This window comes from Grampus griseus, assembly GCF_964374135.1.
Source record: "Grampus griseus genome assembly, chromosome: 5".
In the NCBI taxonomy this organism is placed as follows: domain Eukaryota; kingdom Metazoa; phylum Chordata; class Mammalia; order Artiodactyla; family Delphinidae; genus Grampus; species Grampus griseus.
Genome location: NC_138998.1, coordinates 34,294,110 through 34,306,414, shown reverse-complemented (window position 1 = coordinate 34,306,414; position 12,305 = coordinate 34,294,110). Strand labels below are relative to the sequence as shown.

The following is a 12,305-nucleotide window of genomic DNA, read 5'->3' as shown; positions in this document are numbered from 1 at the left end:
TGGATTGTAGCCTCTGGTTTTACCAGCTGCATACTCTAGGACTATTATATAAGTAAAAAAATCTCTCTTGTGATACTGGAAAGTGATTAGAATGTGCAAACTGATGTAGTAGCTTTCACCTGCCTCTTAAAGTGCTCCGCCACAGAAAATTTAGCATGTTGGTAGGTTTAACAAAGTTGGAATGCTGGCACCATTGAAGTGAGCAACAGTTCTTCAGACCTGGCTCAGAGCTGCAATGCATTTATCAATAGTATATTAAAGCAGCTGACATGATGACATTTTGCGGTCCTTCCTAGGCACTGGAGTTTTTCTGTAAATTTGCTGCACTAGGTCATAAAAGATCTCATTAGCATTTATTTTATTTTGCAGAGGATTCTAAGATGGCATATTGTCTTGCTAGATGTTGACCTTGTTTCTTTCCTACAACTCTTTCATCTATAATCATTGGAACATCATCAGTGTCTTTAACTCGAAGAATCTGTTCTCTCAGACATTGTAAATCATTAAATGTGGACTCTGCTGTGATGGAATAAACTAATGTAACGCTTTGTCCGTTTTTCTTTTTTTTTTTTTTTTGCGGTACGAGGGCCTTTCACTGCTGTGGCCTCACCCCTTGCGGAGCACCGGCTCCGGACGCGCAGGCCAAGTGGCCATGGCCCACAGAGCCAACCGCTCCGCGCAATGTGGGATCTTTCCGGACCAGGGCACGGACCCGTGTCCCCTGCATCGGCAGGCAGACTCTCAACAACTGCGCCACCAGGGAAGCCCTTTTTTTTTTTTTTGGCTTTGTCCGTCTTTCATGTACAAATCCCTCATTGCTGTAAATTGTTGCATTCCCGCAGTATCCCAGATTTCAAGCATACACTGTTGTGCATCTACTTCAGCTTGCTTTCTATAAAAATCTATATAGGATCATATTTTTCAACAAAAATTTCTTGAACAAATTGTACAGTCAGAGCAGATTTTTCAACTCCTCCCGAGCCAAGAATGACTAGCTTATACTCATGCATATTGCAAACTTGTAAAACCTAGTACCTCTTGTGCTGTCACCGGGTCCCTGCAGCCAGCGTCGCCTCCTGCTCCCTCCGGGTCGCCGCTCCCAGAGCCACGCGGTACTGCTGCTACTGCTGCCGCCGCAGATCCAGCTGGTTTACCGAAGATGAAATTCTTGGACCTGATCAAATTCTGCTTTGTAAAGCCCTTCACCTCAGTGGAGGGTAGTGGCATCCAGACTCAATCTCTCATTTTCTCTGGAGCGTCCCTGCAAGGCAGTGACTGGAAGAATAACTTCTGGCTTCCTTGGGGCCTCCCTGCACAATCTCACCCTTATTGCTCTCTCTTGATTCCACTACCTCAGTCCCCTGGTACTCACCACTGTCCAGCCATGCTGGTTCATGTTTCTTTAGAGTCCCTTTATATCTGAAATAAGACCAGTGTATAACAAATCATAATTTCTTATATATAGTTTTAATTTTTTTCTCGTTAAACTTTATTTAGAAGTAACTCTGAAAACTTCAGAGGTAAGAATTTCTCCTCTATGGTATAAGGGGAAGAATATGGAGCTAGCAGTCAACCCCAGCTCTGCTCCATCAGTCTGACCTATGAGCAAAGCCCTGAATCTCTTTAGATCTTCCAACCTTCATCTGTAGACAGAAAGAACCGAAATTGATGACCTCTCAAGACCTCTCTAACTTCAAACATTCTATACAGAATAAACTTCTAAACAATGCTCTAAATACACTAAGAGAAATTTCATCTTTAAAGGAACTGGAAGTAAATAGCTGTTTGTACATTTTCAAAGATATGTCAGACATAGCTGTGTTAAAGCTTTTTCTGGAATGAAGCTCAGAGCAAATTTAATCACTAATGATAAATTAACTCCAATTTTTAGCATACAGTTTACATAGTTTTTGATCTTTTATTTTGATAATCTTGGTTTTCTTTTAAGTATCCTGCCTCGATACTATTTAGGAGTATGTGAAATATAAACTGTAAGGAGGTAATTAAAATATTCTAGTAGCTCTGAAGGAAAACTACTTCAGGTTAAAGCTCCTTTACTGTGTCACCTGGAAACAGCAAGTTAATGCATTATTTTAATATTACTGTGAAGAATACAGCTCTCAAAGGGCCCTGATTAACTTTTAGGAAGCAAATTAAGTTTGGGGAAAAAAGCAAGCATAAAGTTTTTGCTGATTTAACCTACTTCATATGGATTGAAATAGCTTCACTCTTTGTCTTACAATAATATTCTGCCATCGACCTGGATCCTCCACTCTAACTCACTTTGTGTGAGGGATGTTGGACACTAATTTCTATCTAGTCCCCTGAAGAAGGACCAGGGCTGAATGTCTCACTGTATCTCCAGTCTCTATGCCCAGGAACGGCCAGATCCCTGCTCCAAAACCAAACCCAGGGGCCAAAGCTCTGCTCCCTATGGACAAGTAGCCCAGGTGTCAGCTGCCTCCCTTCTCCAAACTCCTTGCATTACCTGTGAGTCTATTTCTTGAGGACAAGGAAACGTAACTCTGAGGGTAAAACTAAGAGCCCAGAGAGCAGAGTCAAGGGCCACGGAATTAATATTCCCAGATAGTAGTATTGAGCCCTGATAAGAAACTAGTCAAATGTGCCTTGTTGGATTGCAGAATTGCTGGATTTCAGAATTTGAGAATTTCAGTGGCTGCTGTGTGCAACCTGTTTTCTCTCTTTTGGAATGGGAGTGTCAATTGCAGTTACCCCATGCCTATCCCACTACAGTGGGACAGATAATCTCTTCAGTTCACAGGTCTTCAGATTGAGATTAGTACTCAAGGAGCCGGATTTGAGGAACCAGACCCAGGGAACCTCATTTGCACTTAGACCTTGAGGCTGAACCTGATTTCATAATGGGGTGAGACTTCTGTAGGGACTTGGGAGGAGTAAATATATTTTGCACATGGGAGGAATGTAAACAATTGTGGTCAGAGGATATTGTGTTTTAAAACATGACCCCAAATTTCTTTATCACTCCTCCCATGGAAAAGTGGTATCTGTGTCCCCGCTACATGATTCTGACCAGGGACTTGAAACTTCTAAAGGAGAGTAGAGGTATCCAGGAGAGTATGGCAGAAGTAATGATGTGTTACTCCCAAGGTTAGGTCAGAAAGGGATATGCAGCTTCCACCTGCTTCTCTTGGTATTCTTGCTTTTGGATCCCAGCCACCATGCTGTGAGGAAGCCCAAGCTGCCATATGGAAAGGTCACGTGTAGGTATTCAGGCCAACAGTCCCAGCTAAAGTCTAACTACAAGATGTGAGTGATCAAGTCTTTAAGTCATTCTAGCTCTAGCTGTCAAGTCATCCTCAGACTTCAAATCCTCCCAGCTGAGGCCCCAGACAATGTAGACAGAGACAAGCCATCTCCATCATGCTCCTTCCAAATTCCTGACACACAGAATTTGACACACACTTTGGGATGGTTTAATTTACTGCAGTACATAACTGGAACCACCTATCTATATTTGTAGTCACTGTTGTAGCTGCTGGGGTATTCCACCACTTCATGCTTCAAGCAGGACTGGAGTTTGCAGTGCCATTGGGTCCTGTTCCTTTCCTGTCTTGCTGACTATCTCCAACCACCATCACAACATATGAAGCTAAGATCCAGACCTTGTCCCTCCCCTTACTGGCTCTGATTTTACATGTTAAAATGCACTGCTTTATGGATGAAACACACAATAGCACAGAAACACAATCATGAGTAACATGATTATGAGTAGGCAGTAAATAAGGCAAAGGAAGAGTCTAATAGTTGACACTTGGCAATATGGGATGATGGGCTGAGCCTGAGACTTCCGAATTTTTTGTTTTGTTTTTATTTATCCTGGCACTTATATTTAGAAAGTTACATTACATCTCCAGTTTCCATTTCATCCAGGACAAGGACCAATGACCAGTAGATGGTGAGTTTCTGGCAAATCACCAGCTTCACTTGACAGAACTCCACGCCAGATGCCTTTGCCTCAGACTCCTCTAGACAAGCTAGGATTCCCCATGAGGGAAAGAGAGCAGCTAGTAGCAATACTTTCTCTCACTTTCAAATTTCCTTGTCAGCACCCACCATCCCTTCTACACAGTCTCAGTCTCCTTTGGGTCTGAGATATCAAGACCTCAAGGAAAGTGAGATGTTCTTCTCTCAAAATTGAATCTGGCACATAGCTCCTACACCAGTGCTATCAGCTCCTCTTACAGTAAGTAATACATGTCACACATGTACTACAAAGTCTTCAAAATAATGACAGCAATGCAAACAAGAAGACCTATGTTTGGGGGAGGTCTGCAGGATTAGATGAAATAACCACTAGATTCACTAGATTGCCAGCTGCTAAATGTGACAGCAACTCCTTCCCACTGGCCTGAGACCTTGGATAGCATATCATAGAACCAGGTAACAAGGCCTGTGGAGGGCAGTGTGGAAAACTGGGCAGCGGGTAGTGAGACTAAGAAGAAAAAGTGGAAATGGACAGATGGTGGATCCTGCAGCTGAGAGCTGATTCTTCAGTTTGACATGGTTGACCTATAGATTTCAAAGGGAACTTGGTAAAGGTCAAGTTGTTTGACCATAGACCAAACCCTTGCTCTCCATAAGGTCCAGAATTTTTATTTGCTTTGCTCTCACTACTGTTTCTTTACTTCCCAAGAACTTCAGAAGGAGCTTAGGCAGTTGGGGGAGGAAGAAAGTGGGAGATCAAAGAGAATTTAAGTCCTAGATCTAAACTTTGGGACCCTAAAATATTGTGTTATTTTTTAAAAAAGTGCCACTTCCAGGAACCCAGTTCTGTAAATAGTTTTCAGAAGTGAAGAGACAGAGATTGGCTGATGAAATTTTCATTTGCCTCTAGCAAATATAATTAGAGCTGTCCTGCCACCACCAATTTGCAACCATAAAACCAAAAGAAGAAAAAGAAGGAGTAAACAAGAACAACTCAGCACAGCTTCCAGGAACCAGAACATTTCCCAACTAACCATCTTTAATCAGCCCCATCTTGCCTCCTCCCACTGTGTCTCAATCTAATGTCATAATTCAACTGCAAATATACTTAATAGGAAACATCAATCCTAATCCTATTTGTTCTGGAATCACTCAAAAACCACCAAGGTTTGGTCAGAATAGAAAAGAAAAACAATGAAAACTACAACTTTGTGCACATAAACTACGCTCAAGGATTCTGTACATCCCCAACCGTTTCAGCCATACATGCTTCTAATGAGGAGAATCTAACTCCTTCTGGGCAGGATGACACCTGGCTTCTGGCCTGATGGTAATTATTAGGTCTCCCTGACATGGCTTTGACTCTAAGCCAGAGCTGTTCATTGGAAATGTAATGTGAACTGCAAATGTGAGCTCCATATAAAATTTTAGATTTTCCTACAGCCACATTTAAAAAGTAAAAGAAACAGGTGAAATTAATTTGCATAATACATTTTAATCCTATATATGAAAAATATTGTCATTTCAATATTTAATCAATATGTGGCTAGTGTGCAGGTAAGCCTGTCCTTATTTTTGTTCCTTTCTGATAGGAAGTGACACTCCTGAGTTAAGAAAATGAAATGGGAACCCCTGTTCCCTGGAAGTAAGCTTGCCAGGTAAAATTTAAGACACGTAGTTAAATTTGAATTTCAGATAAACAATGAATACTTTTTTAGTATAAGTATGTCCCAAGTATTACATGGGACATACCTACACTACAAAAAATATTTCATTGTTTATTTGAAATTCAAATATTTCTATTTGGTAAATCTAGCAACCTGAAAGGCGTTATTAGAATTGAGTCCTTCTTCAGCTAAAAGAGAGTATGTAAGTGGTGAGTGAAGATACCTCTCTCTTATGAGAACCACAATTAAGGTAGTAGGCGGGGGACATGTCTTCAGGTGGCCAGTAGAGGTAGGAAGGGCCAAGATGTGTTCTACCTTGGCCCAGCATAGACAGGAAGGTACTGGCAATCCCACAAAAGAAGGAGGAAATGGAGAGAAAATATGACCAGTACTTGGGGCAACAGAAGATGATGGAACACAAGGAAGTCAGAGGCAGGTGTGCTGGGAGAGTCCTTGTGCTCAGGGTGAGAAGCACCCTTATCAAGGATGAGTAATGAGGGCACCTGCTAGGAATGTACACAGGCTGAGCAGCAGGTGATGCTGACTCACCACCTACTCCTCTCTACCCTGTTTTCTTCTCTTTCCATGAATTTGACAAAATATCTGTGATCCCATATGGATATACCGTTTGCAAGATGTTGATCTTAATGTGGCATCTGCTGCTTTCCAATTTGCTATGGATTTTCTTTAATAAAAAAGTCTTTTATTTTCATTTTATGTGCTAAGAGCTCTAAAAATAGGTGAGGAGATAAACACTGAGGTTGTTCAATTTATTCCTTTGTATGCTACGTGAGAGGGGTGAAATATGCCTCCCCAAAATTCCTAGAAATTCTAAAAGGGTAACCTGGTTAAAGCTAAGGGGCATAGGGATTACAGAACTTTGGGGGTGATATGTTTTCAATTGCTAGGTGTTGAGCACTTATAAAACTCAGAGTTAAGATTCAGAGTGTCTAATACAGTAGATTGGGGCTGGGTCTCGAAAATTTGCATTTCTAACCATTTCTCGGGTGATGCTAACACTGCTGGTCCAGGGACCACACTTTAAGAACCATTGCCTTAGACAATGAGAGAGTCTCCACAGGGATTTAAATAATACCTGTTGAGACTTTTTGTTTTCTCATTAGTTAGAGACCAAAAGAATATAAACTGCATCAGCAGTGGTCCTGCAGAGCCAGTGGTCTCTGCTGCTGCTGTTGATGGTGCAGCTGAATTATGTGGGTTTTCACATCATGAGTCAGATGGTTTAATTGAAGCTCTGGAGGTTGGAGGAGGAAGTGTCTAAAAGGTGATCCTTTGCAATCCAAACCAGATGCTTACCACTCCTGGTCACATTTGCTCTTTCTGCCCTATGTCGTTCATTGTGCTTCCTTCTAATCAGCCCTAAATTTCCCTAGTCTATCCCGTTGCCTCAGCCTCCAGCCAGTCCTACCCTGGGTCAGAGGAAGGTTATCTTCCTTAGCCAATATTCAAGATGATTGGCATCCAAAAATTTGCTTCTGGGTATAGGAAGCCTTCCATGCTCTTTTCCTGAGCATGGTGGTTAGAGGACCCACTTGGTAGTGACATCTTCCATTCCCTTGTTACATTTTTGTCTAGAAGGAGAGAGCCCATCAGTCCCAGACAAATGTGGAAGATGGAACTCTACATAAGGCCACTAACAATGAGACAGTGAGATTTTCAGCACTTACAAAAAGCATTTCCTTCTTCTAACCTCTCCTGAGCCTATCCACTTCCTTCCCAGTAGGCTTCTGGGATGCAAGCTTATTCTCACTTTCTCTTTAAGAATTTCGTCCTCTTAGAACTGTCTCCAAGACTTCCTGTCAACCCAGGTCCCCCGTGTCCATCCACTTTTAATTTAAGAACTTAATAACTAAGTTAAATGGAGTTATAAGGGATGTCCAAGATCAAACATAAAGAAACCACAGAGAAGCAGGGGGAAAAGGCCTACACAAGGTCGCACCAGCTTGGAAAAGAAAGTCACACCTGTCCACCAAGATGATTGGACTCAATGTGAGCTTCCTGATTCCTTGGAATGGAGACCCCAAGAAGAAAGAGAAGTCTTCAAAAAGAGACAAGACTGGTTTCCCCCCTTCCTGGTAGGGAAGGCTCTGTGACCCGTCCTGGCCACTGCGGTGTCTTCTGCTGAGACTTCTGATTTCCTTGCTGAGGCTTTCCATTTTTCATCTGTTTCAAGTGTGTTCATGGGCAGTTGCTAGTTGGAGCTTTTTTTTTTTTTTTTTGCTTCAAAATCTTTGTTAGGGGAGACCTTCAAGATGGCTGAAGCGTAAGACGTGGAGATCAACTTCCTCCCCACAAATACATCTGAAATACATCTATATATGGAACAACTCCTAAAGAACACCTACTGAATGCTGGCAGAACACCTCAGATTTCCCAAAAGGCAAGAAACACCCCACGGACCTGAGTAGGCCAAAAGATAAAAGAAAAAACAGAGACAAAAGAATAGGGATGGGACCTGCACCAGGGGGAGGGACCTGTGAAGGAGGAAAAGTTTCCACACACTAGGAAACCCCTTCATTGGCGGAGATGGGGGTGGCAAGGGGGAAGCTTTGGAGCCACAGAGGAGAGCGCAGCAACAGGGGTGCAGAGGGCAAAGCGGAGAGATTGCCTCACAGAGGATCAGTGCCGACTAGGACTCACCGGCCCAAGAGGCTTGTCTGTTCACCTGCCGGGGCGGGTGGGGGGTGGGAATTGAGGCTCAAGCTTCGGAGGTCAGATCCCAGGGAGAGGACTAGGGTTGGCTGCAGGAACACAGCCTGAAGTAGACTAGTAGCCACAGCTAACCGGGAGGGAGACCGGGAAAACCTCTGACCTGCCTAAGAAGGAAGAGATCATTGTTTCGGGATGCGTGTGGAAAGGGGATTCAGAGCACCACCTAAATGACCTCCAGAGATAGGCATGAGCCGTGGCTATCAGCACGGACACCAGTGACAGGTATGAAATGCTAAGTCTGCTGCTGCAGCCACCAAGAAGCCTGTGTGCAAGCATATGTCACTATCCACACCTCCCCTCCTGGGAGCCTGTGCAGCGCAACACTGTGGGACAATGACAATTTCTCCAGGAGAACACACTGTGTGCCTCAGGCTGTTGCAATGTCACGCTGGCCTCTGCTGCCACAGGCTCGCCCTGCAGTCCGTAACAATCCCTCCCCCTGGCCTGAGTGAGCCAGAGCCCCCTAATCAGCTGCCACTTTAACCCCGTCCTGTCTGATTGAAGAACAGAGACCCTTAGGTGACCTACACACAGAGGCTAGGCCAAATCAAGAACTGAGCTCTGCAAACAAAGGAGAGAAAGGGAAATCTCTCCCAGCGGTCTCAGGAGCAGCAGATTAAATTTTCAAAATCAACTTGATTTACCCTGCATCAGTGGAATACCTGAATAGACAATGAATGAATCATCCGAAAACTGAGGCAATGGACTTTGAGAACAACAACATATATATATTATTCCTTTATCTCTTTCTGTGAGTGTGTATGTATATGCTTCTTTGGGTGATTTTGTCTGTATAGCTTTGCTTTTACCATTTGTCCTAGGGTGCCGTCTGTCCTTTTTTTTTTTTTCAGTATAGTTACTAACACTTCTTATCATTGGTGGATTTGTTTTTTGGTTTGGTTGCTCCCTTCTTTCTTTCTTTCCTTTTTAAAAATTTTAAAAATTACTTTAAAATTTTTTTATTTTTAATAATTATTTTTATTTTCTATTTTAATAACTTTATTTTATATATATATATATATTTTCCCCTTTTATTCTGAGCCATGTGGCAGACAGGGCCTTAGTGCTCTGGCCAGGTGTCAGGCCTGTGCCTCTGAGGTGGGATAGCCAGGTTCAGGACATCGGTTCACGAGAGACCTCCCAGCTCCACGTAATTATCAAACGACATAAACATCCCAGAGATCTCCATCTGAATGCCAAGACCCAGCTCCACTCAACGACCAGCAAGCTACAGTGCCGGACACCCTATGCCAAACAACTAGCAAGACAGGAACACAAACGGACCCATTAGCAGAGAGGCTGCCTAAAATCATGATAAGGTTACAGAAATCCTATAACACACCACCAGACGCAGACCTAACCACAAGAAAAGCAAGATCCAGCCTCATCCATCAGAACACAGGCAGTACTCCCCTCAACCAGGAAGCCTACACAACCCACTGAGCCAACCTTAGCCATTGCAGGCAGACACCAAAAACAATGGGAACTATGAACTGGCAGCCTGTGAAAAGGAGACCCCAAACACAGTAAGATAAGCAAAATGAGAAGACAGAGAAACACACAGCACATGAAGGAGCAAGGTAAACACCCACCAGACCAAACAAATGAAGAGGAAATAGGCAATCTACCTAAAAAGAATTCAGAATAATGATAGTAAAGATGATCCAAAATCTTAGAAATAGAATGGAGAAAATACAAGAAACGTTAAACAAGGACCTAAAAGGACAAAAAAGCAAACAAACAATGATGAACAACACAGCAAATGAAATTTAAAATTCTCTGGAAAGAAAAAAAAAAAGCAAGAATAAAAATAGAAAAAAAAATTCTCTAGAAGGAATCAATAGAATAACTGAGGCCAAAGAATGGATAAGTGACTTGGAAGATAAAATAGTGGAAATAACTACCACAGAGCAGAATAAAGAAAAAAGATGAAAATAATTGAGGACAGTCTCAGCGACCTCTGGGGCAATATTAAAAGCACCAACATTTGAAATATAGGGGTCCCAGAAGAAGAAGAGGAAAAGAAGGGACTGAGAAAATATTTGAAGAGATTATAGTTGAAAACTTCCCTAATATGGGAAAGGAAGGAATTAATCAACTCCAGGAAGAGCAGAGAGTCCCATACAGGATAAATCCAAGGAGAAACATGCCACGACACATATTAATCAATCTATCAAAATATTAAAAGCAGCAAGGAAAAAGAACACATAATATACAAGAGAATCCCCATAAGGTTAACAACTGATCTTTCAGCAGAAACTCTGCAAGCCAGTGGGCGTGGCAGGACATATTTAAAGTGATGAAAGGGAAAAACCTACAACCAAGATTACTCGACCCAGCAAGGATCTCATTCACATTCGACAGAGAAATTAAAATCTTTACAGACAAGCAAAAGCTAAGAGAATTCAGCACCACCAACCCAGCTTTACAACAAATGCTCAAGGAACTTCTTGAGGCAGGAAACACAAGAGAAGGAAAAGACTTACAATAATACACACAAAACAATTAAGAAAATCGTAATAGGAACATACATATTGATAATTACCTTAAATGTAAATGGATTAAATGCTCCCACCAAAAGACACAGACTGGCTGAATGGATAAAAAAAACAAGACCCGTATATATGCTGTGTACAAGAGACCCACTTCAGACCTAGGGACACATACAGACTGAAAGTGAGGGGATGGAAAAAGATACACCATGCACATGGAAATCAAAAGAAAGCTGGAGTAGCAATTCTCATATCAAACAAAATAAACTTTAAACAAAGACTATTATAGGAGACAAGGAAGGACACTACATAACGATCAAGGTATTAATCCAAGAAGAAGGTACAACAATTGTAAATATTTATGCACCAAACATAGGAGCACCTCAATACATAAGGCAAATGCTAACAGGCACAAAAGGGAAAATTGACAATAACACAATCATATCGAAAATCGACATAACAAATCAAAGGAACTTTAACATCCCACTTTCACCAATGGATAGATCATCCAAAATTAAAATAAAGAAGAAAACACAAGCTTTAGATGATACAGTAAACATCATGGACTTGATATTTATAGGACATTCCACCCAAAAGCTGCAGAGTACACCTTCTCTCAAGTGCCTATGGAACATGCTCCAGGATAGATCATATCGTGGGTCACAAATCAAGCCTTGGTAAATTTAAGGAAATTGAAATAGTATCAAGTATCTTTTCCAACCACAATGCTATGACACTAGATATCAATTACAGGAAAAAATTTGTAACAAATACAAACACAGAGAGGCTAAAACATACACAACATAATAACCAAGAGATCACGGAAGAAATCAAAGAGGAAATCCAACACTACCTAGAAATAAATGACAATGAAAACACGATGACCCAAACCTATGGGACGCAGCAAGAGCCATTCTAAAAGGAAGTTTATAGCAATACAATCCTACCTCAAGAAAAAAGAATCATCTCAAATAAACAACCTAACTTAACAACTAAAACAACTAGAGAAAGAAGAACAAAATAACCCCAAAGTTAGCAGAGGGAAAGAAATCATAAAGATCAGATCAGAAATAAATGAAAAAGAAATGAAGGAAAAGATAGCAAAGATCAATAACTCTAAAAGCTGGTTCTTTGATAACATAAACAAAATTGATAAACCATTAGCCAGACTCATCAAGAAAAAAAGGGAGAAGACTCAAATATATAGAATTAGAAATTAAAAAGGAGAAGTAAAAACTGACACTCCAGAAATACAAGAGATCATGAGAGATAACTACAAGCAACTCTATGCCAATAAGATGGACAACCTGGAAGAAATGGACAAATTCTTGGAAATGCACAACCTGCCAAAATTGCCTCAGGAAGAAATAGAAAATATGAACAGACCAATCACAAGCACTGCAATTGAAACTGTGATTAAAAATCTTCCAACAAACAAAAGCCAAGG

The 12,305-nt window shown here is 41.5% G+C and overlaps 1 pseudogene across 1 annotated transcript; it reads right to left on the bottom strand.

Annotated features, from left to right (window-relative positions):
* Positions 1-358: 358 nt before the first annotated feature.
* LOC309823108 (ras-related protein Rap-1b-like) lies at positions 359-1,010 on the bottom strand (annotated as a pseudogene). Its single transcript has 2 exons — positions 786-1,010; positions 359-534 (listed from the first exon to the last, which is right to left on the bottom strand). The product of its transcript is annotated as a ras-related protein Rap-1b-like (transcript).
* Between the last annotated feature and the right edge of the window lie 11,295 nt (positions 1,011-12,305).